Genomic DNA, 18,495 nt, shown 5'->3' on the forward strand with positions numbered 1-18,495 from the left:
ACGTTTTAGATTTCAAGACGTTGAAGCTAAATGATCCTTGCCCACAGCGCCCGCTTTCTTTTTAACAGTCACATGTGTTCCCCTGAGCTGTGTTGGCGCAGCGCGTCGGCTTCCTGAGAGATTCCTTCAAAGACAGAAAGAAAAACAAAACTGATCCACATTCCTGCCTAATTAGGACAAATACTTCCTCTCTGCGAGCTTTATTTATTTATTTTTTTATATAGCTCATATTTGAACTACAACGGAATAAAAGTTATTATTAAATATGTATAAAGAAACTTATTAAATAAATGAATAAATGAATGAATAAATAAATAAATAAATAATCCAGTATATTTTAGTTTAAAATAATAATTATATCAAAAACATGAACTTCAACAAATGCCAGGTTCCAGAGTGGAGCAGAAACATCCAATAAAACCTGTCTTCTTTACCTCTGTGTGAGCCCTACCAGCACCAAGCATGGATTGGACTCCCTCCCCTCCCAATTCCTTGCTTACGTATCGATTGAGCTGTGCAGTATTACAGAAACACTTGAATCTCAGGTGGCAGGAATGTGTACGATTGATCTCTTCCACTGTGGCTCCCCAGCAGTGGCTTTTTGCTCTACAACACGCAGCACCACAGGAAGAGCTGGGCGAACACACTGAAACACAATCGCTGCTCAGTAAGAGGTGGGGGGGCTGCCCCAGTCTGACCTGCACACAGTTTATTCTGGTGCTGCTGGGAGTCTATGAAACTGTCAGAGGCACACACACACACACCAACATGCATCTACAAAGCAGGATTTCTTTTCAGACTCTTGCCTTAAGTTTTATTTTTCCTAATTTGAGCCAAACGGCTCGATGGTCTGCAGTGACTGAAGAGGATGGGAACCATCAGCTCAGAAACATTACTCTCTGTAGCTGTAAGCCACTCCTGTGCACTTACTGTACACTCAAAGGTTCATTAAAGGATTGGACTTTAGTAAGAGCTGTGTGTGCAGCTGCTGCATCGCAAAAATCTAACCATTCGTCTCCAGTGGAAATCAGCTTGCACTAGAAATCCCTTTGTCAAGAGTTTCAGAACTCTAAAACTTTACTTAAGCTCATGTTTGAATGTATAGACAGACCAGATGTTAAAAGAAACTAAAAAAAATGCTTAGTTATGGCAAGTTATTAAAGAAGAAAGAAAGTACATATGCACTGGGTAGCAAGTTCCAATGGACCTTGTGATGTGTGTGTGCGTTAAATTCAATCTGACAGAAGCAAAATACAGGGGGAAGAAGGCAGGAATGAAAGAAACAAATAGCTCCTTCTTGACTCAGGCATTAGTTGAATCAGTTTCATTATCTGTTTCATCCTTCAGTGTGCAGGTCAGGGTGAGATGAAGCTGCAGGAAGGGTACCCCAAACCCCACAACCCCTCCCACAGCCTACGCCTTGTGCTGTCAGGCCTCCCGAGTCGATACAAACCGTAGCCTGGGGCCCAGCAGGGGCTCCCCACCGAGGGGTTCTGGCCTAACACTGGGAGATCAAAGACCTACTGGGAACAATGGTGAACCAAGTGCCGGCCACTTTCCACACACCTGCCCACGCTGTCAGTCACACTCAGGTGATGGATTTTAAAGGAGGAGTGTACCACTTTAAGGGCACACCTGTGTGGGATTTTATCATTTCTAGGATTTATCCACTGCAGTGTTAGCCCCTTCTATCTGTTTTTGGTGTCACCTTTAAGCATTTGACTCTCTTCATAATAAGCTCCATTAGTATTGCCTGAAACTGTATTTAAATTCACCTGTTTCAATTTACAGCATTTTATATTATATCTGTGAATGCCAAAGTACAAAACACAAGTGAATCAAAAACTGAAATTTTAGAAATTGAATTTTTTGTCTTACACATTTAGTACAGACCAAAAGTTTGGACACAACTGTGTGTCCAAACTTTTGGTCTGTACTGTATATTGTATAGATTCATAATGCACAGAGTGATCTCTTTCAAGTGTTTTAGCATTTTTTATTATTATACCTTACCACTAATAAAACCAAACATTTCTTAGAAAATTTTAACATTAATAATAAACTAAAACATTTTTAATTCCAGAAATGTTATGATATAGCAGTTATTGATGCTTTACCACCTGACAGCAACTGTAACCCTTTGCAAGGCGGGTAAGCTTCAAAAAGTCATTCCCAAAGAAGCTGGCCATTCAAGCTGTGCTGTATTCAAGCATATGGAAAATTGAATCAAAGGAAAAAGTTTGAAATAAAATGATGCATTATTAAGAGGGAGTATCACGCCCATGAGAGAATTAGGAGCTGAAGCTGATTCAAAACGTTGAGGAAAATTCACAATTAGTAGTCAGAGCTTCAACTCTGACAACACAATAGAGTTATGTTGTAACTCTGTTACAACATAACAGAGTTGTAATATATAGTATAGTGATATGTTTGCATTTCAAATTCTTTTTTATTGATCACAAATAAAATTAATTTTAGGTTTTTATTAACTGCTAAGCAACAGCCCATAGAATATAGGCCTCAAATATATGAGCGCCATATTTTTAAATAATCATGGTTTTAAATTTATTTTTTGATGTGAGATTAAGATTTCCTGCTTTATTTTAAAAATAAGGTTGTGATGTAAATTTTAAAAAGGAAAAAAAAGCTGTTATCGAGCAAAGCAATGTCTTTAGTTTGAATGTGGCCAGGATATGAACTCAGGGCAAGACCAACATGGGTACAACGTTGCACCATGCAGCCCAAACTCTCTGTCAATAAAGTAGAAAACTCAAATATACATAAAATATCAGAGGAGGAATCAAACTGTAAGAGTATCACAAATGTTTCACTTTTTTATACTGGCATTGGCTTAGCTTGTAATTTTTGTTCAACCAAGTTCTGCTTCAAAGTTCTGAAGATTTAGGGTTTTTCTTTGCTTGGTTTATTTTTATGGGCTAGTCATGTGGAGACCATCCAACAGTCAGGCCCATTTATCTTCCAGTTCATCTGCTCCTTGGCTTTTGTGTGGTGAGAAAGAGTGGAACAGGCCCATATTGCGTTTCATGACCTATTGTGTCAAAGGAGTACCCAGACAAACAGGTGGGAGCCCTAATGTGAGCCCTTCCTGGACCCGACTCACCAAACTCCGGGTTCCTTGGGTCATTCTTTAATAAGGCACCCATGCTTGCAGAATGGCCCCAGTTCTCAGTTTCGCTCGTCATTGGATGGGAACATTCTGGGATGCTAATGAGCATACACTGGAGAATTGTCTCAAACACAGTGCTCCTGCTATCTGTATCTCTCAGTTTATCATCATCACTGAAATTGCAAGGCCGTTTTCTTGGGTTCTTACTGCGAGGCAGACATTTAGGCCATTGTGATGCTAATTCTTTAAAATTTTAAATCCAGAGTTTGTTCCTTTCAGGTCAGGAGAAGTTTATGAGACTGGGCCTTTTTGACAAAGCACAAGCACCTTTTTTGTTATCATAGACAAACCTGGTGTCACGGGTTGTCCTGCTTGCCCCTAAAGGCAAATTTAATTTAATGTGCATTTCCATTTTAAGATGAATCACATGTTTCCTTGTTTTGTACAGTAGAATGGAGACAGATCGTCTTTCTCTGGTTTTAAAGAACAGCTTCAAGATTAAGTAGGCTGATTGTGGCGCTTTCACCATCAGAATTACGCCTGGTAACCCTAGACCGGCCTGTCTGCTCTGGGGCTTAAACACACACACAGTTGGGGACACTCTCTGTTAATGTCATCTCAGAGATTCAGTTTCCTAATCACAATCTTACCTCGAGTCCCACAACCTCTGACACATATTCTTTCTCACAGTGTCAAAGCGTTCTAGTCAGATAGAGATATATTCCTCGGCTACAGAATGAGGTATTGATATTAGGATGTCAAGATGAGATGTCAGGGTGGCTCGGAGAAGCCCTTCAGCTGGTTGTCAGGTGTGTTTGATTCCATAGGTGAACTGGAGATCTGGCTTGATTTTATTGAATTTGTCATTTTCGGCCTGGGAGTGAAAGAGGCACCTGTGCGCTGCCGTAAGAGCCCGTGATGCAGCCGCCACCCACATTAATGTTGACAACTGATGTGCAGGAACAAGCCTGAAGCAGTTGATGTTTTATTCTTTTGAAAGCAGCCCATCCAGTGTACATTATTCATAAGGTGAAACAGCTGAAAGGATATTTACCTTGTCAAATTTCTCATAAAAGGCTCCTTGGGCACAACAGGAAAAAAAAAAGTGGTGGTGGTGGGGTGACAGTCACTTTTGGTTACGGCAACAAAAACTTAGCTATTTTAAAGTAGGTTCATCGCCCTGCCAGGCACAAATTGAAGACTGTTGGAGTTGTGGACAATGACCACCCACATCACAGTTAAAGTTTAAAATGGTGGCTAAATATCCGAGGTCCTCCGCAATGAAAGTTTGCTTTATTTTATTGCCACTGATGACATTTTGATCAAACATCTGCAAATGGTCCCTTTTTGAAAGTTTTCTTTTTTGGATATCAATCTCCACTGCAGATTTTCATTTGGTTTCATTTATTAAGGGCAAAAAGCTATCCAAACCAACCTGACCCTGTGTAAAACTTAATTGCCCCCTAAATCTAATGGCTAGTTTGGCAACTGCTGGCAATTACAACTGTCATCAAGCATTTGCAATTTATTGCCAATAACTCTTTACATTACCAGGGAGGAATTTTGGTCCATTCTTCATAGCAGGTTGCTTTTAATTCTTGCACAATGGAGTTCTTTTTAGCACAAATAGCATGTATGAAATCCTTTAATTATTTCCAGGTCCTGAAGCAGTGCATGGTCCCACACCATCCCTCTATCCCTGCATGTTTTTTTGTCAGTATGTCAGTATGAACCTTTGCATCCTTTTCCACACTGATAGAGTAAAGCTGTATTCAGTTTTTCTAAAATGTTAAGTTAATTCTCCAAAGGTGGGAAATCATCTTTTCACATGGAGGTTGTTTGATTTTTAATGTTTTTTTGGTATTTACTCAGTTGACCTTTGCCTGGTATTAAAATATAATGGTAAGAAACATGTAGCAAAAATAAAAACTGGAAGAAATTTGTAAGACTACAATACTTTTTCACAAGCCTGTAAATCTGGACTTTGATTTGGCCTTTCTTTGACATTAGCTTTTTTTATCTAAACTATTTAATTTCAACTCTGCTGGTATGTGTAGGGTAATCTATAATGCTTTCTTCAGTATTGGTCTATTTTTACTGTGATTCCTTTGGTTCTGACAAACTCTGCAGTCCGTGCTGAAGAAAAGCATATTTTTGGACTGTGGGAGGAAGCCGGAGTACTCAGAGAAAACTCACAAATGCACAGGCAGAACATACAAACTCCATGCTTTTTTACTGCAAAGAAACAATGCTACAATCTGTGCTAATGTGCACAGATTGAAGCCTTAGAAATTTGCACGAAGGACTCATATTGAAGGTTGCTGTAGCTTGTGTGCTGACCACACTCATCAAAGTAAAGGCCAGAAACAATGACTGAATATTCAAGTTAATCCACTTTGATATAAAGTTCCTTTATTTTACTGCCACAGTTGGGATTGTTTGTTTGTGTAGCGTATCTTCTGGAAAAGAAGCCCTTTCAAAAACTTTGTTAGTCTTAGTTTTCTCATTGGACACAGTGACGTAGACATAAGGAAAGTGCTTTCCTCTGTGAATTGTATAATCAAAGGTAAGATAAGCAATCCATTAGGTCATGGTAATTCCCACAATGTTCTCCTTGATATGGTGATGTGTGCGTGTGTGTGTGGGTGGGTTCATAACTTAGCTGCACCACCAGAGTTGGACATTGACTCCCACTTGTTCCTCTAATGATAAGAAGGTATAGCTCGAGTATTCATTGAATGGCAGATGTTACATTTAGGTGATTTCGTTCAAGTTTGTATTCACAGCATCCTGGGTGGACTTTCTTCCTGAGTACACGCTTTTCTCATGCTCAGTTAAGTTTGTGCCACCTGTGATTAATAAGAAATATCCCAGATCCAGCAGGTTAATGTTTAATCAATCAACTGGGAGAGAAGCTTCTAAATGGGCTGGTTTATTTTTAACCATCACATGCATCGCATTAACAGCGCCAAGGTCTTATGCAGTCAAATCTAATTATTTTTGCTTTCAGCTAACGTTTATCAATCCGTGGTGGGAATTTTTAACAAGCTTATCTGTCATCCTGAGGAAACGTTGAAAAACAAGACTGCTATCTGGGATGTGATGATTCTGAATTGTAGTACAGGTTACATATTTATTTAGGTGTTGGAAAAAAAATCACAGAACAGTCTATGTTTATTTTCCTCCGTGCTTGTGTTCAGGGTATTTTGTGTGCTCTCTTCCCTGAGAGCTGCTGCTGTGTTATGGGGCAAAGCACCTGCGCTATGAAATCAACACCCCACTCAGCAATAATGCTTTCTGAAGCCTGGCTAGTTTACGAAGAAATCGATCCAAATAAAAGCAGCAGATAAAATTGACTGACCCTCATATACTTAATTATTGCAGCTATTTGACCAAATAGCATTTTTTCAGGATGCTCTGTGTCACAGACCATCAATATTCCTTTAATCGCTGTTAGTTATTGCCCTACTTTGTTACTGCTGTGGATGGCCGGTCTCCAGTGGTCAGTTTGGCCCAGGGCAGTGAGGGAATGAGATGCTAAATGGTTGCGCAAACAATTTGATTATACTGTTTAATTCCTGTCATATAGATCTGCCGGGCCTGCTGATGCACTCATTTCTGTGAAGGCTGTACAGCAGAATGCTGACCTGCCTGCCTCACACCATCGGGTCTGAAAGAGAGATGCTTTTTCCCCTTCTATGGCTTCAGGATCAATAGTAGCTGTTCAGTGGGTATGGGCCATGTCTTGCAGGTTTCACCTCTGAACACTCACCTTTTAACTCATTTATGGAGGCTACTGTTCCACATCTAGCCTGAGAAGAAAAGCTGAAAACTCTTGCATGTCTTTACCTTAAAGTGCTGTAACACTAGGAGAGCTGAGGGTTAATTTTACCAGATGAAACAAACCACCTCAGCCAAGTGAAAAATGAGAAATGAGAAGGGGCAAACTCCCAAACCCAGTTGCCCAGCTCCACAAAATTAACATTTCAATTCAAAACCAATAATAACGCATTGTGTCTGGCATGAATGGGTGCTGCTGCAAAGGGAAGGCGATACCTCCTGTTCCTGTGTCAATGAAAAAGCTCCTTCATCTTGTACTAAAGGGCCCACACAGTCTGAGGTCAGCCAGTCAGCCTTGGTTACACTGCACAGGCATGCCTGGGAAGACGGCTCGAGCATCCCGGTGCCGTTACAAAAGCCAGGAACTATAAACACACATACACACACATGCACAAAAACATTCGTGTCATGTACTGCATGAGGCTGATGCCTCTTAAGTTTTGCCAAGTACTACTTAGCACTCTGAAAGAAATGTACACTAGGCAATCTTTGAAATGAGCTGTAGTGACTAATTGCAATATCATATGGTCATTTTATGCTTGGAAGCATGTTATGATTTGAAACTGAATACTTTTATGAAGGTAAATAATCCCTAGATGTGCATTCCACTTGCTTTACCCTCCACTGGTCTGTTGGAGCTGAACTCAAAAATACGTGACACTTATCTCCAAGATACTAAACCACAAGGTTTTTATACTGTATCTCTTCATGTCAAACCTTCCCATGTGAGCACTGACAGCGGTTTCCAGGCACTTAAAAGCAACATCACAAATGAGCAGGGATTTTGGCACCTGGGCTTCTGAGATGAGAGCTAGAGGCCAGAGTCAGTGACTTGGCCAAGAAGTTGTCAGAGTTGACCTCCGCCACATTGCCCTGTATGAGAGAGGGATACAGGGCAATTCTAAAGGAGTTCTGGCCTTCTTGCGACTGAACTGAAGAAGCTCAGGAACCTTTCTGCTGGCTGTCTGGCACAACTGATGCAATGTGTTAAGTGTGAGTTATTTCTTGCAGATACTGCTTTGTCTGCAGTCAGGAGGCTTGTCTGGTTGAGTAAGCTTCAGTCTGCTGTGGCTGATGGTCCTCGTGTGGGTTTTTGCTCCGAGCATTTTGCTTGGAGATGGTGGTTAAAAAATTCAACAACATGAGTTCTGTGCAGAAATGTATAATGTTTAATTGGGGTGTCACAAAAGATTTACAGTTTTTCAGATCTCTGCTGTGTCTTGCAAAAGTATTTATACCACTTGAACTTTTTCCAGACTTGTACACATTGCAGTTCCATTACATGTTTAACACATTTTGTTAAACATGTACTTTCACAAAATGTGTGTAGTTGGAGGCAAAGAATTCACAGCTTGCAAAATATTTAAAATATTTTTTTATCTTGTCCAGGAAAATCTGAAAAGTGTCATGTAAGTGTATTTAAGCCCTCCATCAGTAATTCTTCACAAAACAGCTCAAGAAACAGACTTTACAAAAGACCCACTTTCAGCAAAACAAATATATGTAGGGTACATTCATTTATTTGTCACCAGATTTGTTTATTGTGAAGAAATAGAATTGCTTGGGTAGCAAAAACACCACCCCGCACAAAAAATAGATGATCTAGTTACTGTACATATATCTCAAAAAGTGCTGGGCATCTGTTAACTCTAATAAAATTACAACAGAAAGATAAAGGGTCGGGGAGAGGGGAAGGGTCGGTGTCAATTCTGTTTGTCCAGGTGCAGCTTCCATGACGGAGCATTATTTATGAAACATTTATTGCATGGCAAAGAAAGCATCTGACCCTGCTGCTTCCAGCAAAGACCCCAGCTTCCCTAATAGGTTGCTGTTGGGATTGCTCCCCGCTTAAATTGTCAATGACTCTGTCTTGATCTGAGGATTAGGCCAGTCGTTCCAATTACAGCCTGGTGCCTTGAGGTTTGTCAGGCACTGACACAGACGCCTGTCGATGGCCCTGGTGCATATTCCGGGACCTTGCTGAGTGACAGGCGCCAGCATGCCAAGAGGCCATGACGCTCTGGGAGTGTGTCTATACGTCTCATGAGTTTCTTTGCTCACCCATGTGAGTTCTCTCTCACAAATGAACCCCCTCCTACAGTGTCTATACCATGAAGTCTGATCAGTGTGAAAGTGTGCGGTGTTTTGTTTCCATGGTGAGAGCTCCTAATGACTGTCTTTCCTCCGCAGATGGAGGAGCTTGAATACCAGGGTAAGTGTGTTGATGCATCTGCAAGCTATTAAGTGATGAGGTGGACGTCTTTATGGTGCTCCGGATACAGGTTAGGGTGTTAAAACTTTAATGGAAGAGTCAGGAAAAAGAAGACAAACTATAATTACCTTTCATGATTACAGAAATTAACCAATGGACCATCAGCACCTTAAAAAAGGAATCTTTACAAATTTTTAGCTTATACAGTTATAAAGCATCATCAGTCTCCTTCTAATCCAGGAATTACTCCACGATCATATGCTGGTACAACTTTCAAACTATTTATGTACACCATATAGCTTAGGGCATTTTAGACCATAAAAAAGTTTTTAATTCAAAAAATTAAACAGTTAAGTGTAAGACACTAACAGTTTTATTTTATTTAAAAGTCACCTTAAAAACTTTGAGAGCAGTATTACTGAAAATAGTAATTAAGACCCTGCCAACAAAAGCCTGTTTATGATGCTGGGAATTGGAACCGGCTGGCCCCTTGTGCCCTTTCTTGCCATCCGGTACATCAGCTCACACTAAAGACAAACTTGACTTGAAAGTGGTCTCCTGTGGCCATTTGGGGCTTTACCTGACTGAGCCCCAGTAGACAAGGCTCGCCCACCAGGTGGTCTGTGGTGAGCTCCCTCACAGTCCAGGCTGTAGAAAGGTGTCCAGTCACCTTATGTGGGACAAGAGCAACAAAAAGTATGGTCTCCCTTCAATAGGACTTTTGAATCACTCTTTATCTGACCCCATCCTATGAGACCAATTTGCTATGTGAACCGTACCAAAGTACCAAAGGAACCAAAGCAAAGTAATGTTGACATCTTCAAGCAATAATACTGAGAACCAGGACTCACAAATGGCAACATTTAGATGAAACACTGAGTGCTTTCTTTCAAAACCACCCAGTCATCAGTGTTTTTTAGTTTAAGAGTTCATTATTGTTGCCCTATAACAGACTGGTGACCTGACCAGGGTCAACCCCGCCTCTCGCCCGAAACGTTAGATGGAGATAGGCACCAGCACCCCCCCCACCCCCCCACCCCCCATTCCACTAGGGACAAGGGTGTACAGAAGATGGATGGATGGATGGATGGAGTTCATTATTGTGATCATTTGTATTAAACTGTTTATAAACTATGACTCTCAATGTGCAGTGGAGCAATATGCAGCAACAGTGGAAAGAGGAGCCTAGTTCCCCAAATTTGAAACCAAGCTTCTCAACTGGAAAAAATGGATTGCTTCCCAGGGGATCAAGAGGCAGGCTCTACCTTGGGCAGAGGAGCGCTAATGTCTTGGTTTCTTGTTCAGAGTGATGCAAGATGGAGGCTTAAAGTAGAATTGCTGTTTCTCCACTTTGAATGAATTCGCTGGAGGTGATTGAGATATGTGACCAGGAGTCTGAGTGTCTCTCTCTGGAGGTTTTCCAGGCAAGACTGACTGTACATACTGTAGTTTGTGGCCTGGAAATGCCTTTGGATCTCCTAGAATGAGCTTGAGAGTGTCACTACAGAAAGCAATGCCTGGTGTTTCCCCTGCAATCTGATCTCAAAAAAGAAGGATAAATGGATGGAGACATTCACAAAGGTCTACTTGGTGTCTCCACAGTCAGTCATGTGCAAACCAAACCTTTACAGGCAGGAAGATTAGGATTGGCCACTCCGGATGTCTGTACTCACCTGAAATGCAAAGAAATCTTAACTGGGCAAAGAATGTAGCAAAGAAAAAGGATACCATGGACTATTGCCCTGCAGGGTAATTCCCACAAATCTTTACTGAGAGAATAAAAAGGACTGTAGACGAACAGAATATTCATGCTAGTAAAGCCATACATGTTGAATGGACTGAAAAGTAAGGAAGGGTAGCTTAACAGGTGTTTGTATGAAAATTAAGACATTAGTTTAATATCTAAACATCAATACAAAGTGCAGTCATGAGGATTACATAACTTCATATTTTTGGGGGGTTATTTTATTTTCACTGGAAAAAAATAGTAGAAAAGCATATTAAACTTAACTTTACAAATGAGAGTTGTGCAGAAAACTGTATTACTAAATGTTGTTGACAAAATGCATCAAGAGGAAGAGCTGTCATGTAACAGGCGAGCCCTGCTCTCGAGGCACAGACATGGCTGCTGATGTGTATCTACAGCTCAGTGGTGAGTCAGAGGGGCTAGGCAGAGCAAACTGACATGGCTTGGCTGGACTTAACCGCCTCTCATCTGGTCATCTCTGCCCAACCCCTCCCCACTCCATCTACTGACACACACAAAGCACACGCACCCCCACGCACACCCCCACACAAGCTTGTCGCCTGGGAGGCCAGCAGTGACTTTACACCCACTGAGATGTGTGCTAGGTTTGGTACTTAATATTCACCACCTGGTGTTATTTACATGCCTTTAAATGAGAGATGTGAGCTGGATGCTCAATGATTTTGATGAAACTCATCAAATGTTCTACTTGTATTTCAGAATAAGATTTTTTTTGTCTTGGTAAACTTCTGACAGTTTTGTTAAATTTGATGGGAGTTCTTCTCTCCCTTTGTGTTGGATGTAATGTTATCCTGCAGTGATGTTAGCTAGCTTTAATTAAATATGAATGCAGAGCTGTTGGTTGCATGGTTTGCTGAGCGCTTACCTGGGAAGAAAAGCTCAACCAGTTGGTACTGTCTGACATCCTACACCCTTTTGCCACTCCATGACGGGGAATCTTGGTGGTCTTGCATAAAATGGAGCTCGGAATCACCTGTATTTAGATTTAATGGATTCAAAATAACCCCCAAGCTTGCTCTTTAATGAACACAAGATGGGTGAGAAAAGAGGCCTCCAGCTCCACACTTGTCTCTGTGTTTCATGAAAAACATTTTCAAATTGCACCCTGGCACAGATAATTTACTTATTCTGTGTAATTGGATGGTGACCAGGGTTAATATGTAGGCTGTCATTAAATGGAAATGTAGAGTTGTAAAGGGGGGACTGTATGATACAGGGAGTCTTTTCTATTGAGCTGCTTGGATTGTGCGCTCCCTCTTCGAGCTGGAAGGGACCTCCTTTATTTGAGGGAAGTCAAGCATGAATTCTGCCAGGGAAAGATTTGGGACAGTTATATTCATGTCTGTTTGTTGCCCGGTTGAATGAAATGACCTTTAAGATAAAGCGAATCTCTTGAGCAAGTCAGGTGAAGAAAAGGCACACAAATAGGGCAGATGTGGTGAAAAGAACGTTTTAAATTCTGCAGTAAAGGAGGGCTGCTGGGATGTGGATAGTTAAAAAAATCTGGTATTTGCTGGTAACCCTCCTCTGCTGCCATGACAATGCCACATGGGAGGAAGCATTTACTGTGGACGCTCCTTATTTTGATTCAAACAAGATTGAGCTCTAGGGATTAACTTTTTTCCCTACTTTTTGCACAACTGTTAACCAACATTGTGTAATCTTTTGAAAAATAACTTTGGTTGTGAGGGGGCAGTGTGGAATAATACCGGGTAATCTAGAGGCTGGTTAATTACGTTGCTCCTCCGTCCTCCATTCATAAGAAAGGCCTGTAATTAGTTCTCCAAAAGCAAAGGCATTTTCATTGGATTTGAATTCCTCCTGATTCTGATATACAACTCCAAGCCTCTGTGGCTTCAGGAGAGGTTTGTAACCTGCATTCTTCCAGTGACAACAGCACTGTAAAACTTAACCAAACAGCTAAACATGTCTTAAAGATGAACCATTAAAAGCCCAAGAACGTGCAAGAAAGTTAGAAATAAAAACAAATGAAAGAACAAAAATGAACCCTTTGGATCCAAGTCCGTATTTTGTTTTTCCTGGTAGAACGTTGTTGACAGTAATATGCCACGACTCACCAGTTTTGCCACCTACGAAGAGGGCAGTCTCTGGGTTGCCTGGGTACTTTTGGCGAGGAAGTTAATCATACACCTCAGAGCAGTGCCATGCAAGAAAAGCAGTGTTTGTAAACCTGCCCCCATGGCTCTGCCCATAATTGGCTCTACAAGTGACTGCCCCAGCTTCCTGTCAGCATTATATCTGTGTTCACACCAACCCCGCTGGTAAGACATTTGTTCCTTAGAAACATGGCTGCTGTTTTGATCTTTGGACTGTGAAAGCAAAGTAGCTCTCACAATGGTAGCAATGTGGCAAGGATTTTCCAGGCTGTGGAGGAAGTCAGGCAAAAAAAGGTCCTGCTGCCTTGGCGTCAAAGTAAAGAACAACACTTTCTTACTTTGCTTTTCTGTTACATCTGTTGATGTTTAGTCAGTAAACATTTGTAATGAAAACTGATGAAAGCACCTTTATGATTTTACTGTGACTTGGACTTGCAAAAGTACGTATCTAGCCTTTTTTTAGGCTAGATATCCTTACTGAGGGTAAGGTTTTTATAGATTTTAACAATTCAAATACCTCCTCTCAAAGGGGAGGTATTAAGTATTTTCCAGGCACAGAGTGCCATTTTATAGCATTATCAAGTTACATTATCAAGTAACTGTGTTACATCTAGTTGTTGTAAAAATGTATATTTCAACCATAACTTTAAAGAAATTTGAGTTCACAGTTCACTTTGAAATTGGCCTCAGTGTCCGAAGAGCTCCTGCTCTTTCAGGCCCTCCGCCTTCAACATGTCATCATAGCAATGCCTTCCCCTTATGATGTCTTGCAATATTCTTAGGAGGCGGAAACTCAGCTATAAATTGCAGCTCCAAGGAGGAGCTTTGTGGAAATTGGCGTTCAGGCACCTCAGAAAGGCTGCCAGGAGAGATTCAAGAATTTTATGAACATGCATGAAAAAAATCAAAGACAAACTCCAGGTATGTTTTTGATGAGGGAATAATATTATGACATAATATAAAGTTCAAAATTTGATTTTACATAATGCTCCACTTTTAAATACCGAACCACCACAGGGAAGAAATGTTTGATAAAGCTGCTGTCAAAGTATTTTTTATCCTTATATATATGTTGAAATATCTACAACATCTCTAACGTGGCTCTAAAACATGAATGGAGTTTTGTGGAACATTACGCCGTGTTACATCGACAACATAACTGTGCCACTGTTGATGCAGCAGTGTTTTGTATATTGCATGTTAGCTTCGCTCTGATGTCATGTTCTTGTTTAAATTTAATTTTCTTCATGGTTATTTGGAGATGAAAGTTCAGAAGCCTTTCATCGCTGTGAATTGCTCCCAACAGTCAAATAACTGTTGAATTCAATTAATTCAACAAATGTAAGAAGCATACGACCATCCATTGTGCTCAAAACCCATCAGTCTGAACGCCTGGATAAACAAGCTGAAGTCCATCCGCTAACAATCTTATTTAGCTAAATTAGACAATCAAAAATCTTTGAAATATTATTAATTGCAACTGTAATATTGATTATTGATGTGTTAAACTCTGAATGTGACTGATGTCTTTTTTTTTTTAGAAAAATTGATTTGTAAAAACAGCCATAGTCATTAATTTTATGTCTAAAGTGATATCTTAACATATCAGGTATTAATGTCTTAACATTTTTGAAACTCTGCCCAGAGTAATTGCAGATTACATTTTGTATATGGGCTATCTGTGACAACTCTCACTTTACGCCAAGCCTACATCTGATTGACTGATAGGACCCTCGTGACGCCTCCTCAACTCTGAGGAGGAAGCTGAGTTCAGAATCGCAGAAAAAAACCTTTAAAACCATAAAAATAAATTTTCTGAACCATTTCACAGATAATAGATCAACTCTGTTAAATGTCTTTGCTTGTGTTATATGCCATATTATGTCTGGTTCTTTTTTGTGTGAAGTTATTGTGAAGTTAAGATTTTGTTTTATTTCACTTAACACTTCGTAACTTTCTTAAAGTAAAAAATCCTCTTTGTGTCACCTACTCAGTGTGATCCAACACTCTGAGCCATTCAGCCGTCCCTACGTGGTCCGTAGTCTCCCACCATTTTTAGACGTGTGAATTAATTAATTATTAATTATATCAAAAATAATATTTTGAACATTTATGTCTCATTGAGCCGCACAGCGGCGCAGTTGGTAGCACTGTTGCCTTGCAGCAAGAAGGTCCTGGGTTCGATTCCCAGCCCGGGGTCTTTCTGCATGGAGTTTGCATGTTCTCCCTGTGCATGCGTGGGTTCTCTCTGGGTACTCTGGCTTCCTCCCACAGTCCAAAAAACATGACTGTCAGGTTAATTGGTCTCTCTAAATTCTCCCTAGGTGTGAGTGTGTGTGTGCATGGTTGTTTGTCTCTGTTGCCCTGCGACAGACTGGCGACCTGTCCAGGGTGAACCCCGCCTCTCGCCCGGAACGTAGCTGGAGATAGGCACCAGCAACCCTCCCGACCCCATTAGGGACAAGGCTGAACAGAAAATGGATGGATGTCTCATTGATAAGATTTCCTGTTTTACAGTCAGCATGACAGAAATTGACTGGTGTGAATAGAAATATAGTTTAATGTAGCTTAATATTTCCACAACTAAAAACTGCAAATCTGCCAATGAAACTGAAAAGTAAAGAAAATAGACAATAGTATGAAAGGGGCATTAGTTAGAGACAAAAAATAAGTATGCAGGATAATCCCAGTTATTCTTGTTATTTACACTACACAAGTAAATGTTATTAATTACAAATAAAGTGACCTGCAATATTTGAGTATTGCAGTTGGCAGAAACTAAAAACATCTGAATTGCTACATATTATATCCTATTCCAATAATTTAGTTCAAAGAATATATTTGGCATGCAGCAACTTTCGTACTAAAATTACAAAATAAATATTTTTTAATCTAATTAAAACTTTTGGACAAATTATCAGAGTTTAAATTACATAAATACATTCTGTTATTTTCTACCATTTTCCACCTGATGTTTATTAAGATATTATGATATGCCATTTATTTCCAATAGAACACATGTGATTCAACGCTACATTTAGCAGGCCATGTGGTTTTACATCCTGTGCTTTAAATCATTTTTTGAACTTCCTTCAAACATTCCAGTGTGCTCAGAAGGGTGCTTCCAGCAAATCTATTCTTCATTAGCAACAAGAAGACCAATAAAAACAAATAAAGCAGAACAGAGAAACCGGATAAGGATTGACATCCGTCTAGATTTCTATTGGTGGTAAAATGTTGCTGTGAGGTAACAAGGAGCTGGAACAGAATTTTATTTTGAAACTGACACATGGCAGGAATCTGGGATTAAAATTGGAAATGTTAAAATACTGCTTGTGACACCTCAATGTGTGGAGGGATGTGACTTCCTGCGCAGCTGTTGAGAAACACTTCTTGGCACCTCCCAAGCTGCTGCCGCCGCATTCGGCTCTGCACCTCAGCTTTGCTAATAGAGCATGCAGGGAATCTGGCGGAGTGCAAAATGCTCGGAATATGCTTATAATTAATCATAGTAACCTTAAAATCAGAGGTTAATGGTAAATTTGTAATAACAACCACTTGTGTCATGTAATTTATTCTTATCAGAATGCACGCATATCTCTTTGATCTTATTTTAACTACTAAAACTTTGCAAAAGAAAGTAATACACTAGCATAATTCATATAATAGGAATTTCTTTTTCCTGACTAGTAACTGATTTGTGATGCATGAGTGTTTGAACTTTGCATTGTGAGTTTGTTGTTCTTTTGATAGACTCATTGGCTCCTGACAGATATTTTAACCAGGTAACAGGAAAAATAGCTCAAATTGCAGCCACTGAGCCACATGTGTTTGTCGGTGGTTGCCCTTGTATATATCAGAGTCGTCATTTCCTCTTCCAGTCGAATGCTTGAATGGCTGAATATGACTTTCTTTGCCTGTATTTTTCTTCCCTTTATAGCAAAACTGGAACTGTTTGGGATTTTTTTGGAAAACCACACTCTGATGAACATCCTGCCTAAGACGTTTAATTGTGGCTGTGCCATTTTGTGCACGAGCTGTGCCTTTTTAAGACTTGTTTATGTAAAAGCATTTAAACATTGATTTAAACTTCTTTTTCTTTTTTCTTCTTTCTTTGGAAGTTGAAATGTTTGGGCCTATAGGCTGTTTTCTAATGGATTTATTAGAATTGATTCCAGCAATAAGTACAGTGCCATTTAAAAGTATACATACCTCTTAATTTGATCACATTTTGAGCTATTCTAACCACAAAATTGTATGTATTTTTTCAGGATTGTGTACCAGAGTCCATAACAAAGAAGTATATAATTTTGAAGTAAATGGAAAATGTTTTTGACTTCTTCTATCAGGCTATCAGACATTAAACTTTATCCCTTTGGAAAATATTGTAGCTCAGGGATAGTCAGATTAGATGTAGAATGTCTGAGAACAGCAGTTTTCTGGCTTGCCTCAGTTTATCAGTTAGTTTCAGGTCTAGATTTTGACTGAACCATTTTATTAAATTAATATGACTTGCCTTACTGGAAAGTGAACCTTTGTCCCAGTCTCTTTTGTAGCCTCAGATATTTTCCATGATTCCACTGCCTGTATTCCCCTCCGTCTTGACATTAACGTGGACAAACCTCCCTGTTCCTATTGAAGAAAATCATCCCATTTGCATGACTCCTCCACCACCGTGTTTAACCATCATGACGATGTGCTCAGAGTGATACACAATGTTAGTGTTCAGGTCAGATGTTAGTGCTCATCTGATCAGAGCACTTTCTTCCTTTTTGTATCTTTTCCATTGCTTATAGCAAACTGCTAAAGAGGAAATTCCAATGTATTTCTTTCAATGATAACTTTCTTTTTGCTTAATATGACTATGTTTTTCTGTCTATAAAATCTTCCACCTGAGCTGTTGATGTTTTCTGCTCTTCTAGAGTAAATATCAGTGATTTTTTGCTGTTTCTACCAGGTCTTTCATTTTAGGTGGATGGCCATGTCTGCTTGTCTTTGGTTGATGAATTGAACATTTATAGCCAGATTTCCCTTAAAAATAGATTTTTTTTTTTTATCTCAATGACAACTTTGTGGTTAAATAAAGAAAATTGTTTTGACAACCTAACCTTACTTTAAGCCTCTCTGCAATCTTAGTTGTAATGTTAGAAAATCTGTGCAGATTCAAGAGGCATCAATACTTTTACTTACTTGCATGATTTGTTGTGTATTTTAATTGGACTTCAATACCCAAAGAACCAGAAACAAAACTTTCCATCATTACTGGTCACAAATGGCTGCAAACCACCATTTTGAATATATGAAGAGACACCACAGTCACATCTGAGGTTAAATATTGACCTAAATAATGACAGGAGTTGCTCCCATGTCTCCTGTGGCTGCACGCCTTTGTCTTTCTGTCTGCCAGCTTGTGCTTGTAATTGAATTGTAA

At 39.8% G+C, this 18,495-nt stretch overlaps 1 long non-coding RNA gene across 1 annotated transcript; it reads right to left on the bottom strand.

The window, feature by feature from the left end:
- Positions 1 to 5,269: 5,269 nt before the first annotated feature.
- LOC116718338 (uncharacterized) lies at positions 5,270 to 7,747 on the bottom strand. Its single transcript, XR_004338917.1, has 3 exons — positions 7,737 to 7,747; positions 6,209 to 6,212; positions 5,270 to 5,354 (listed from the first exon to the last, which is right to left on the bottom strand). It is a non-coding gene; the product is annotated as an uncharacterized LOC116718338 (long non-coding RNA).
- Between the last annotated feature and the right edge of the window lie 10,748 nt (positions 7,748 to 18,495).

This window comes from Xiphophorus hellerii, chromosome 4 (assembly GCF_003331165.1).
Source record: "Xiphophorus hellerii strain 12219 chromosome 4, Xiphophorus_hellerii-4.1, whole genome shotgun sequence".
NCBI classification, from domain to species: domain Eukaryota; kingdom Metazoa; phylum Chordata; class Actinopteri; order Cyprinodontiformes; family Poeciliidae; genus Xiphophorus; species Xiphophorus hellerii.